Source organism: Myxine glutinosa, chromosome 11 (genome assembly GCF_964187855.1).
Source record: "Myxine glutinosa chromosome 11, kmMyxGlut1.1, whole genome shotgun sequence".
NCBI lineage: Eukaryota > Metazoa > Chordata > Myxini > Myxiniformes > Myxinidae > Myxine > Myxine glutinosa.
This window is the reverse complement of record NC_136271.1, coordinates 49,340,911-49,353,138: the sequence shown is the minus strand read 5'-3', so window position 1 is coordinate 49,353,138 and position 12,228 is coordinate 49,340,911. Positions and strand designations below refer to the sequence as shown.

Here is a 12,228-nt window from a genome sequence, read left to right as displayed (position 1 = left end):
ACAAGCAGCGCGCGTAACACCGCGCTTTACTGGTGACCCTCGACATTGGATCTGCCGGAGCGATCCTTCCACACGCGACGCCATCGCCATGGCCGCCTTCGTCAAACTTCCGGAATTTTGGGAGGCTCAGGCCGAAGTCTGGTTCGTCCAGGCCGAAGCCCAATTTCAGCTTCGGCACCTCACCGGCGATGACACGCGCTACTGCCACGTCGTCGCCTCCCTCGGGCCCGGCACGGCCGCTCGAGTTGTGTCCGTCCTTCGCCACCCACCGGACGGCCACAAGTACGAGGCACTCAAGCGGCTACTCCTAGCCACGTTCAGCCTTACGGACGACGCACGGGCCGACCGCCTCCTGGATCTCCCCGAGCTCGGTGAGACGCGCCCGTCGGTCCGAATGGACCATATGCTGTCACTGTTGGGCGACGAAGCCCCCGGTTCGCTATTCCGGGCGCTTTTCCGTCGCCAACTTCCAGCGCAGGTTCGCCTCGCGTTGGCCGGGACCGGGCTAACGGAACCCCGAGCATTGGCGGCCGAGGCGGACAAGTACTTCGCCGCTTCGGACACGCGGGCGAGCGTTGGCGTGGCCGTCACGGCCTTCGACGCTGATGTTCCACAGCATCATCTTCTACAGCACGCTGAGGTTCAGCAGCATGCTGATACGCACCTCGTGAACGCCGCCACGCCCCGCCCACCGCCGCGGTGAAAACCGCCACCGCGGGGAAACCCGTCGACTCCACCGGCCTGGCGGAGCCAGCCGCGCTCCTCCAGCTCCACCACCTGGTGCTGGTTCCACGCCAAGTTCGGCCACGAAGCTCGGCGGTGTCATCCGCCGTGCTCCTTCAACGGGTCGGGAAATGCCCGGGCCGGCGCTCAATTGTGGCGATGAGCGCCGGCCGTTCGAGCAGCCTGCTGTTCATAACGGACACCTTCTCCGGGCGCCGTTACCTGTGCGACACGGGAGCGCAGGTGAGTGTCATTCCCGCCGGCACGTCAGACAAGCACGCCGCGGGTGGGGGCCCCGCGCTGCTTGCCGCGAACGGGACGCCCATCCGTACGTACGGAAAACGCTGCCTCTCTCTGCGGTTTGGAGGGCAGGTTTTCCGATGGACGTTCGTCACCGCCGACGTGCCCATGGCACTGCTTGGCGCGGACTTCCTGTGCGCTAATGGGCTCCTGGTCGACGTCAAGCGCAGACGGCTTGTCCAGGCCGAGACGTTCAGCTCGCTCGCGTGTGCGTTGCCCAGCTCAACGAGCGGCTTGCCAAGCGGCTTGCCGAACGATTCGGTTCCGGCCACGTTGGTCTGTACGCTTCCGGCAGCGGACGCATTCACCCGCCTCCTCGCCGGCTTCCCGGCCCTCACGCGGCCCACCTTCTCGGCGGGGGCCGTCAAGCACGGGGTGGCCCATCACATCCCCACCGTCGGGCCACCGGTCTACGCCCGGGCACGCCGCCTCGAGCCGACGAAGCTAGCGGTGGCAAAAGCGGAGTTCGCTACCCTGGAGCGACTCGGCATCGTTCGGTGCTCAGAGAGCGCTTGGGCGTCGCCGCTGCACATCGTGCCGAAGCCCGGCGGGGGATGGCGACCGTGCGGGGACTATCGCCGTCTCAATGACGCCACGACTCCCGACCGCTACCCCGTCCCCCACATTCAGGACTTTTCCGCCCGTTTGGCGGGCAGGTCCTTCTTCTCGAAGGTGGACCTCATACGCGGCTACCATCAGGTCCCCGTCAGGCCGGAGGACGTCCCGAAGACGGCGGTCATCACGCCATTCGGACTCTTCGAGTTCCTGCGCATGCCCTTCGGTCTGAAGAATGCGGCTCAGGCGTTCCAGCGACTGATGGACAGCGTCCTGCGCGACTTGGATTTTGTCTACGTCTACCTGGACGATATCCTCGTCGCCAGCGCGTCCCGCGAAGAGCACCTACGCCACCTCCGCACGCTCTTCGAACGCCTGGGCCAGCATGGCCTGATTGTGAACCCCGCAAAGTGCCGGTTCGGCGCCGCCACAATCGATTTTCTGGGGCACCGTGTCACCAGGCACGGCGCCGTCCCCCTGCCGGCCAAGGTGGAGGCGGTGAAGGGGTTTCCGCGCCCCCGCACGATCAGAGGGCTGCAGGAGTTCCTGGGCATGGTGAACTTTTACCATCGGTTCCTGCCCCGTATCGCCCAGCTCCTGCGCCCCCTGCACGAAGCTCTCCGAGGTAAGCCGGGCAAAGGCGACGTTACCTGGACTGAGCAGATGGACACGGCGTTCACGGGCGCGAAGCTCGCCTTGGCTAACGCCACCATGCTCGCGCACCCGGCGCCCGATGCACCGATCGCCCTCACCACCGATGCCTCGGACTACGCGGTGGGCGCGGTGCACGAGCAATGGGTGCGTGGAGCTTGGCAACCGCTGGCGTTCTTTAGCCGGCAGCTTCGCCCGCCCGAACGCCGTTACAGTACCTTCGACCGCGAGTTGCTCGGACTTCACTTGGCGGTCAGGCACTTCCGCCATCTGCTCGAGGGCCGGGCGTTCACTGCCTTCGTCGACCACAAGCCGCTGATCTTCGCGATGGGCAAGGTCACCGAGCCGTGGTCGGCCCGGCAGCAGCGTCACCTCTCGGCCGTGTCCGAGTACACGACGGACATCCAGCACGTCGCGGGGAAGGACAACCCGGTGGCGGATTGCCTTTCCCGGGCCGTCGCCCACGCAGTCCACCTCGGCATCGACTATGCCCGGATGGCAGCGGACCAGGCCGCTGACCCCGACGTCCAGGCCTTGCGGACCGCCGTCACGGGCCTCCGCGTCACCGAGGTGCCGTTCGACGGCGCGGGCGCGGCCCTCTTGTGCGACGTCTCCCTCGGGCGTCCTCGCCCCATTGTGCCCGCGGGCTGGCAGTGCCAGGTGTTTGACGCCATCCACGGCCTGTCCCACCCGGGCGCGAGGGCCTCCCAAAGGCTGATCGCCGACAAGTTCGTCTGGCATGGCCTCCGGAAGGCCGTCCGCGGCTGGGCCAGGACGTGCCTCGCGTGCCAGCGCGCCAAGGTGCACCAGCACACCCAGGCCCCGTTGGCCCCGTTCACGGTGCCGGAACGCTGGTTTGACCACGTCCACGTGGACCTGGTGGGACCTCTGCCCCCCTCGCGGGGTTTCACCTACGTCCTCACCATGGTGGACCGCACCACCCGGTGGCCGGAGGCCGTGCCCTTGGCGTCGACAACGGCGGCCGATGTCGCGCAGGCTTTCATCGCCACCTGGGTCGCCCGGTTCGGCGCCCCCTCAGACATCTCATCCGACCGCGGCCCCCAGTTCACCTCGGAGCTCTGGGGGGCGGTTGCGCAGGGGCTCGGGGTCCGGCTGCACCGAACCACGGCCTACCACCCCCAGGCTAACGGCCTGTGTGAGCGATTTCACCGCTCATTGAAGGCCGCGCTCCGGGCCACCCTCCGCGACGGCGGCTGGGTCGACAGGCTCCCCTGGGTCCTGCTGGGCCTCCGGACGGCGCCCAAGGAGGACCTGCGCGCATCCGCGGCGGAGTTGGTCTTCGGGCAACCGCTGCGGGTGCCGGGCGAGGTCCTCCCCGACTCCACGGCACCATGGTCCGCGGCACAGCAGCGCTCCGCTCTGCAAGAGACCGCCCAGAGGTTCGCCCCGGTGCCAACGGCATGCCACGGGCACCCACCGACGCACGTCGCCCCGGAGCTTCGCACGGCGGAGTACGTCTTCGTCCGCCACGATGCCCATCGGACACCACTGCGGCCCCCGTACGACGGGCCTTTCCGCGTGCTGGAGACCGGGGCGAAGCACTTCACCCTGGACATCGGCGGTACTCCTGACCGCGTTTCGGTAGACCGCCTCAAGCCGGCCCACCTCGATGTGGACCATCCACCGCCAGTGGCCCGACCCCCACGTCGGGGCCGCCCTCCTGCGGGCGGACCCCCGGCACCGCCCAGCCCCGCCGCCATGGCGCCCCCCGGTCCTGCACCCATCCCAGGGGCAGCCAGGGGCATCCCACCTGGTATCCCTGCACCCCGGACGCCGCCGATCGCCAGGGGGCGCTTCGGCCGGGTCATTCGTCTGCCCCGCAAACTGGCCCTCCAGGTGCGCGGGAATTCTGGGGGGGCGCGTGTGGCGGACACAAAAGCCCACTGGCGTGGTGACATCATTCCACGCACCAAGTGGGCGGTGGCCACGCCCGAGGGGTAGGCGTGGCCTCATGATATACACCGGGCGACCAGCCCGGAGGAGTTCAGTGTAGTCTTACAATAAAGACGTTTATATGTTACCGCTTGTCCGCTTCCTCCTTGCTCACAAGCAGCGCGCGTAACGCCGCGCTTTATATGTATGTATATATATATATATATATATATATATATATATATATATATATATATAATATATAATATATATATATATATATATATATATATATATATATATATATATATATATATATATATATATATATATATATATAAAACAGTGCATTCAGAAAGTATTCAGACCCCTTCACTTTTTTCACATTTTGTTATGTTGTAGCCTTATGCTGAAATCGTTTAAATTCATTTTTTCCCTCATCAATCTACACTCAATACCCCATAATGACAAAGAGAAAACAGGATTTTAGAAAGTTTTGCAAATTTATTAAAAAGAAAAAACTGAAATATCACAATATCACATCGACATAAGTATTCATACCCTTTGCTATGACACTTGAAATTTAGCTCAGGTGCCTCCCATTTCTCTTGATCATCTTTGCGATGTTTCTACACCTTGACTGGAGTCCACCTGTGGTAAATTTAATTGATTGGACATGATTTGGAAAGGCACACACCTGTCTATATAAGGTCTCACAGCTGACAATGCATATCAGAGCAAAAACCAAGCCATGAGGTCGAAGGAACTGCCTGCAGAGCTCAGAGACAGGATTGTGTCGAGGCACAGATTTGGGGAAGCCTACAAAAAAAATTCTGGGCTTCATGGCAGAATGGCCAGACAGAAGCCTCTCCTCAGTGAAACACACATGAAAGCCCGCTTGGAGTTTGCAAAAAAGCACCTAAAGGACTCTCAGACTGTGAGAAACAAGACTGAGGTCTGATGAAACCAAGATTGAACTGTTTGGCTTCCGTCTGGCCACTCTGCCATGAAGCCCAGATCGGTGGAGTGTTACAGTGATGGTTGTCCTTCTGGAAGTTTCTCCCATCTCCACACAGGATCTCTGGAGCTCAGCCAAGCTGAGCGACCCAATTTTCTCCACACATCTCCACACAGGATCTCTGGACCATCGGGTTCTTGGTCACTTCTATTACCAAGGCCCTTCTCCCCCGATTGCTCAGTTTGGCCGGGCGGCCAGCTCTCGGAAGAGTCCTGGTTGTTCCAAACTTCTTCCATTTAAGAATTATGGAGGCCAATGTGCTCTTGGGAACCTTCAATGCAGCAGAGATTGTTTTTGTAGGTTTCCCCAGATCTGTGCCTCGACACAATCCTGTCTCTGAGCTCTGCAGGCAGTTCCTTCGACCTCATGGCGTGTTACAGATTTGGCGCGCACTTTTCACACATAAACGTGCGACTGAGAAAGACGTGTAGCAGCCACTTCCGTTTTGCAGAATTCAATCTTTTTTTCAAAATGGGCACCATGTACTGTTTAGATTTTGATGATTTGCGTGTGATATGATTCAACGGATGTTTGTATGAATCGTTTAAAATTAAAAAAAGCCTTCAATGTCTGATATTTTGCCTTTTCATTTGGGCCTCCCAATTGAAGCCCCATCCATAAGGCGGGTACCGTTGCTAGTACAGAATAAAGTTTAAAGTTCAGTCCACCAAAGACTTATAAATGAATTGCCGCTGCGAGTGAAAGCAAGGGACAAACAGAATCGACTTTCCTATCAACTCCAGCAATGTTGTTGGAAGGACAGTGGAAGTGGTGGTCGATAAAACTTCTCAACGCAATTCAGATGACTGCCTCCTTAAAAAAAAATTCTTACATCATCTCGTTTTTGCAAACATCTCACAAATGCAAAAACATTATTTCAAGGCTGAGTTAATGTTATGATGCTACATTAATTCAGTTTTTTTTCCCCCTTACATCAATAAAAGTAAATGATTAATGCTTCTGACATCATAAACCTAATGCACTTAGATGAGTGCGTCTTATACAAGGAGCCAATGATACACACCAACATTGGTGATGCCAAGTTCGAGCAAAAGCCAAAATGCAACTGAATCTCCAGTGACTGTTCCCTGATGTGCTGACATACCAACAATTTATTTTGCTGCTGCTAAAAAGTTGACCACCTTAATTTTTTATCCAACAACTTTCTTATATTAACTTCTCTTTTATATCACAGGCATAGATAGCTCACAAAGTGTAAATTAGATAACAGACAAAGATTACTACTAATAAATGTCCACACCCATCCTTGGCCATGTTCTGCAACATCGGCCTAGGTCTTCACTTTCCCACCTTAATTACTCTCGCCAGAGGAGAGGGTATTGCATTTGAGTCCGTTTGTTACTTAAATACCAGCAATTTATTTTGCTGCTGCTAAAAAGTTGACCACCTTAATTTTTTATCCAACAACTTTCTTATATTAACTTCTCTTTTATATCACAGGCATAGATAGCTCACAAAGTGTAAATTAGATAACAGACAAAGATTACTACTAATAAATGTCCACACCCATCCTTGGCCATGTTCTGCAACATCGGCCTAGGTCTTCACTTTCCCACCTTTATTACTCTCGCCAGAGGAGAGGGTATTGCATTTGAGTCCGTTTGTTACTTAAATACCAGCAATTTATTTTGCTGCTGCTAAAAAGTTGACCACCTTAATTTTTTATCCAACAACTTTCTTATATTAACTTCTCTTTTATTCCGGCAAGTATGTTGGTTGGTTGGTTTGTTACTTGCCGGAAAAGATTCCGGCAAGTATGTTGATCGGTTGGTTTGTTGCTTGCTGGAAAAGATTCCGGCAAGTATGTTGATCTGTTTGTTACTTGCCGGAAAAGATTCCAGCAAGTATGTTGATCTGTCTGTCTGTCTGTCTGTTTGCAGCACTACGTCTACACCGTTGCACGTAGAATCGCCAAACTTTGCACATGTATTTGTCTTGCCCTCTAATATACTGTGCCCAATTGATGACGTCATCGGTCACGTGGTTCGGCCGCCATCTTGGAAGAACGGGAAAACTTTGCACCACTATATCTCCAAAAGTGCAGAATAGAAAAAATTGACACACGGCTCATTGTAAAGAACTCTCCGTGGGGAATAAAATATGTTAATGCCGACGTCATCGGTCACGTGGTTCGGCCGCCATATTTGTCCTAAATGGCCGATAAAAAGTACATTCCGGCAAGTCCTCGGTCTCTGACCAATTTTTCATTACTTTCCGGAAAAGATTCCGGCAAGTATGTTGATCGGTTGGTTTGTCTGTCTGTCTGTTTGTTTGTTTGCCTGTTTGCAGCACTACGTCTACACCGTTGCATGTAGAATTGCCGCCAAACTTTGCACACGTATTCGTCTTGCCCTGGAATAGACTGTGCCCAATTGATGACGTCATCGGTCACGTGGTTCGGCCGCCATCTTGGAAAAACCGAAAAACTTTGCACCTCCATATTTCCGAAAGTGCTGAATATAAAAAATTGAGACATGGCTCACTGTAAAGAACTCTCCATGGGGAATAAAATATGTCAATGATTATGTCATGTCATATGTCATATGATTATGTCATGGATAATGATTATGGGTTATGGGTCATTATGGGTCATTACCCATGATTATGGGTAATGATTATGTCATAGGTGCCTCCATTATGACATCATAATTCGACAAGTACAAAACTTCATCCGATCAAGATGAAATTTCTTGAGCATCATCAAGGAATAAATTAGTTTAGAAAACAAATAATGATGACGTCATTGGTCACGTGGTTCAGCCGCCATATTTGTCCAAAATGGCCGATAAAAAAGTACATTCCGGCAAGTCGTCCTTGGTTTCTGATCGATTTTTCATTTGTTTGTTTGTTTGTCCACAGAATAAATATGATTTTCTCTGCAACCATTGGCCTGATTGACAGGAAATTTTCACCATCGGTGCATCTCCTCCTGCATAATTTTAAAATAATTATGACGTCATAGGTCACGTGGTATGGGTGCCATCTTGGAAAAACCGAAAAACTTTATACCTCTATATCTCCGAAAGCACTGCATAGAACAAAATTGAGACATGGCTCATTGTAAAGAACTCTCCATGGGGAATAATCTATGTTAATGATGTCATAGGTTCCTCCTTTATGACGTCATAATTCGACAAGTACAAAACTTCATCCGATCAAGATGAAATTTCTTGAGCGTCATCTATGGATAAATTGGTGGAGAAAAAAAAAATGATGACGTCATCGGTCACGTGGTTCGGCTGCCATGTTTGTTTTAACACTAAAGCCTTAAAAATCACTAACAAAACATCCTGGTGAGGGTTTGCAATCACTGATTGCTATTTCTTGTTCGCTTTTATATTTGTTTTCTCCACAAATGCTTGAGCGATTGACACAACTTTCAACATAGGAGTGCCTACCCATGGAGATTCGTTTAAACAAAGTTACATGATGATTGGATGGAAAATGTGGCCAGCATTCCAAAAAGTCTGTTTTCTGCAGGCATGGGTTGCAGGGTGTTTCACATATCAGCAATAAACGGCCTCAAACTCGCGACCCTTACACGATAGTTGTGCATGCCCCGGACAACAAAACAGAAGATGTTTTCGTGGAAATCTACAGACTAATGCAGTCATTTTAGGAAACCAAGTTCAGGAAGGAGGGGATTGTGTAAAAATTGTAATTCTGTCATACAGAATTACTACAGTACATAATTACACTTTCACTCTTGATTCTGCTTCAAATGAGGAGTGTGCATCTACTCCATCAACAACACATCTGGTGTACACCTTGTGGACCTCGAATCTCCAAACTTTGATGTCATCTGGCTTAAGATTTGTCTCCCGACCATCACTATTTTTCTCTGTTTCGCTTACTGCTCTCCCAACTCTCCAAACGTTATAGCTTTCTTTGACTATCTTCATTCCTGCCATGAGGCCATGACATCCAAATACCCTCAAGCATAATTCCTCTATTTAGGAGACTTCAATGTATACTACAGGGAGTGGATGAAATCTTCCAACACGGATGTTGGTGGAGCTGAAGCTCTTACATTTTCCATTCTCAATGATTTGGAACAAATTATCACTCACCCTACCCATATCCCAGATCGTCATGACCACTCTTCCAATAATTTGGATTTGTTCTTCACCTCTAATCCGTTGTGTTACAGCTACACAATTTCACCTCCAATTGGTTCTTCTGACCACAATCTTGTGAACATCACTTTACTTTCCACCACTCCTCCTCTGCTCCGACTAAATGTCAATATTGGCATTTCAATAGTGCTGACTGGACTGCAGGAGAAGTACATGGAGAAGAGGAAGAAGTTGTTTCTTGGGTTTGTTGATCTGGAGAAAGCATTCGATAGGGTTCCACGCAAAGTATTGACATGGGCATTGAGGAAGTTAGGAGTGGAGGAATGGTTGATCAGAGTCGTGATGGCAATGTACAAAAGAGCGTGCACAGCTGTAAGGACGAAGGACGGGAACAGTGGTGAGTTTGAGGTGAAGGTGGGAGTGCATCAGGGGTCGGTACTAAGTCCACTACTATTTGTTGCTGTGATGGAGGTGCTGGCTCAGAACGTAAAGGAGGGTTTACCGTGGGAGTTGTTGTATGCAGATGATCTGGTGTTGATTGCGGAAAGTATGGATGGACTGAAGGAAAAGATGAACAAGTGGAAGGAATGCATGGAGACAAAAGGTCTGAAGGTGAACATCACGAAGGTGATGGCAAGTGGTAAAGCATGTGGTGAGGTGGAAAGAACTGGGAAGTGGCCCTGTGCTGTGTGCAGGAAGGGTGTCGGAGTGAACTCCATTCAATGTACAATGTGCGCTGAGTGTGTTCATCAAAAATGTAGTGGTCTGAGAGGGTCATTAACCAGTGTGGCAGCTACATTCAAATGTAAGGTGTGCACAGAGGGAGCTGCAGATGGAGGAAATGTTGAGTTGGATCTTGGAGACAGCGTGAAGCTGGAAGGTGTGAAAACATTTTGCTACCTCGGAGACATGCTGAATGGAGAAGGTGGATCAGACTCGGCAACGGTTGCTTGAGTGAGATGTGCATGGAAGAAGTTTCGGGAACCGAGTGGCGTGCTGATGAGGAGGAGAGTGTCGTTGAAGCTGAAGGGAAAGGTGTATGCTGCATGTGTGAGAAGTGTTATGATTTATGGGAGCGAGACATGGGTAATGAACGTAGAGCAGCAACGAAGGCTGGAAAGGGTGGAAATGTGAATGGTTCGATGGATGTGCGGAGTATCGTTGAGAGAGAGGAAGACAAATGATGAATTGCGAAAGATGATGGGAATAGAGCCTGTGATTGATGCTGTGAAGAGGAACAGGTTGAGATGGTTTGGTCATGTGTTGAGGAAGGATGAAAGTGATTGGTTGAGAAGAGTGATGGAAATGAATGTAGAAGGAAGTAGAGGACGGGGAAGACCGAGAAAGACTTGGCTAAAGATGGTGGAAGAAGAAATGTGGGCAAGGGGGTTAACAAGGAGAGATGCAGAAAATAGGGCAAAATGGAGAAGATTGTCATGGGGACCGCAAGGCTAACCCCCGCTCTAGCAGGGAAAATGGCCTTAAAATGCATGTTGTTGTTTGTTTTGTTGACTGGACTAGTTTACGAAACTTATTTTCTGATTTTCCCTGGAAAGACTATTCATTTCCTCTCATCAAGCGATGCCTCTATCTCTGCTGAACATATAGCTGAAGTTATTGTTTCAGGAATGGAGGCTTATATCCCCTTCTCTTTCAAGTCTATCTCTCTTACCAACTCCAAGTTCAATCATTTTGCTCTGCAGCCATTCGTGCAAGGATGTGGCATATCGGACATGGAAAAACTCTTCCTCCGACTCGCATTCAGCTTTCATATCTGCCAGAAATCATTGCAAACATGGTATTCGGCCCAAATATAGATTTAAAAAATAGTATTAAAAAAAAAAACTTGTATTGCAAAAACTTGGTCTTCCACTAAAGAAAATGGCAGGTTAGTTTCATCACTGAATGAATTATCCAGAATCTGTGCAAAAATGATGCATTATTTGCCTTGCCCATCCCTAAAGGGATGGGAGAGGCCATTGTAATTGCTGTGTCAGTGAGTATGTTTTCGGCCATAATCTCAGTTCAGCAAGTAGACACGACTCCTTCCATGGAACTGGAATATCCAAGTTCCCATATCCAAGTGATCAAGTCAGTGGAGTGCAATGGGCTGTAAGCACCAATCGTGACCACACTCAAGTTGCTGACAAAGGGACTGTAGCCCACTTACTGGAGTGGGTTGACAGGATAGCCTAGAGGTATGGACACTCACCTCAAAACTGTCTAGTCTGGGTTTGAATCTCGGCCCAGCTACAAACTGTCATCCAGGCACTATTCATCAATGTGCGTACCGGCTGAACGCTAACCTAGCCGTCCCATCTGCCAGCATTAGTTTGTAGACGTTAGAGATCCCAACTACTTTGCAAAGTGGGCGAGCTTTCGCCAGCAACCTGACCAAATGCCAAATGGTTACTCTAACCTACAGGGGGTACTGTATCAGCTGCACCAGTGGCCCCAACAAATGATGCTACCTGCATCCATGTGCTGCATACGACAGAAGAATAAAAATGAGACATACTCGGGTCAGACACCATTGTGCCCTCTGTTGACGTGTAGGAAAGGTCCACCTGTGCCGAAGATAGAAGGTCTGAACAATGCAGAGAGTCAGATCATCCTCAGGCCATGTAGAAGGAATACAAATGGCTGGACCATGTGAGGCAGGTTTTAATATGTTTAAACCTTATAATAACTAGAGCTTCCAGGGAAGCAGAACTCAACTGAACTGACTGGACAACTTTAAAGTAGGTCAGTTGTCTGTACTAGATTTGACTTAAGATAGCAACCTACCTTGTGTGGTAAGAGTCTCACACACCAAGTTTGATCAAAATCCATAAATATTTGTGGACGTTAAAGTCTTAACGTGGTTTTGGAGCTGAAAACAATATGGCGGCCTAAGGCGGCCATTTTGTGACAGATCGGATTGGAATGCAATACCAACCTACTTTGTGTGGTAAGGGTTAAACATTCTAAGTTTGATCAAAATCTGTTAAT

The 12,228-nt window shown here is 50.9% G+C and overlaps 1 protein-coding gene across 1 annotated transcript in view; it reads right to left on the bottom strand.

Moving 5' to 3' along the window:
* Window positions 1–12,228, bottom strand: part of LOC137413867 (calpain small subunit 1) — an 84,766-nt gene that overhangs the window by 71,143 nt on the left and 1,395 nt on the right. The gene's annotated exons all lie outside the window — the stretch shown is intronic.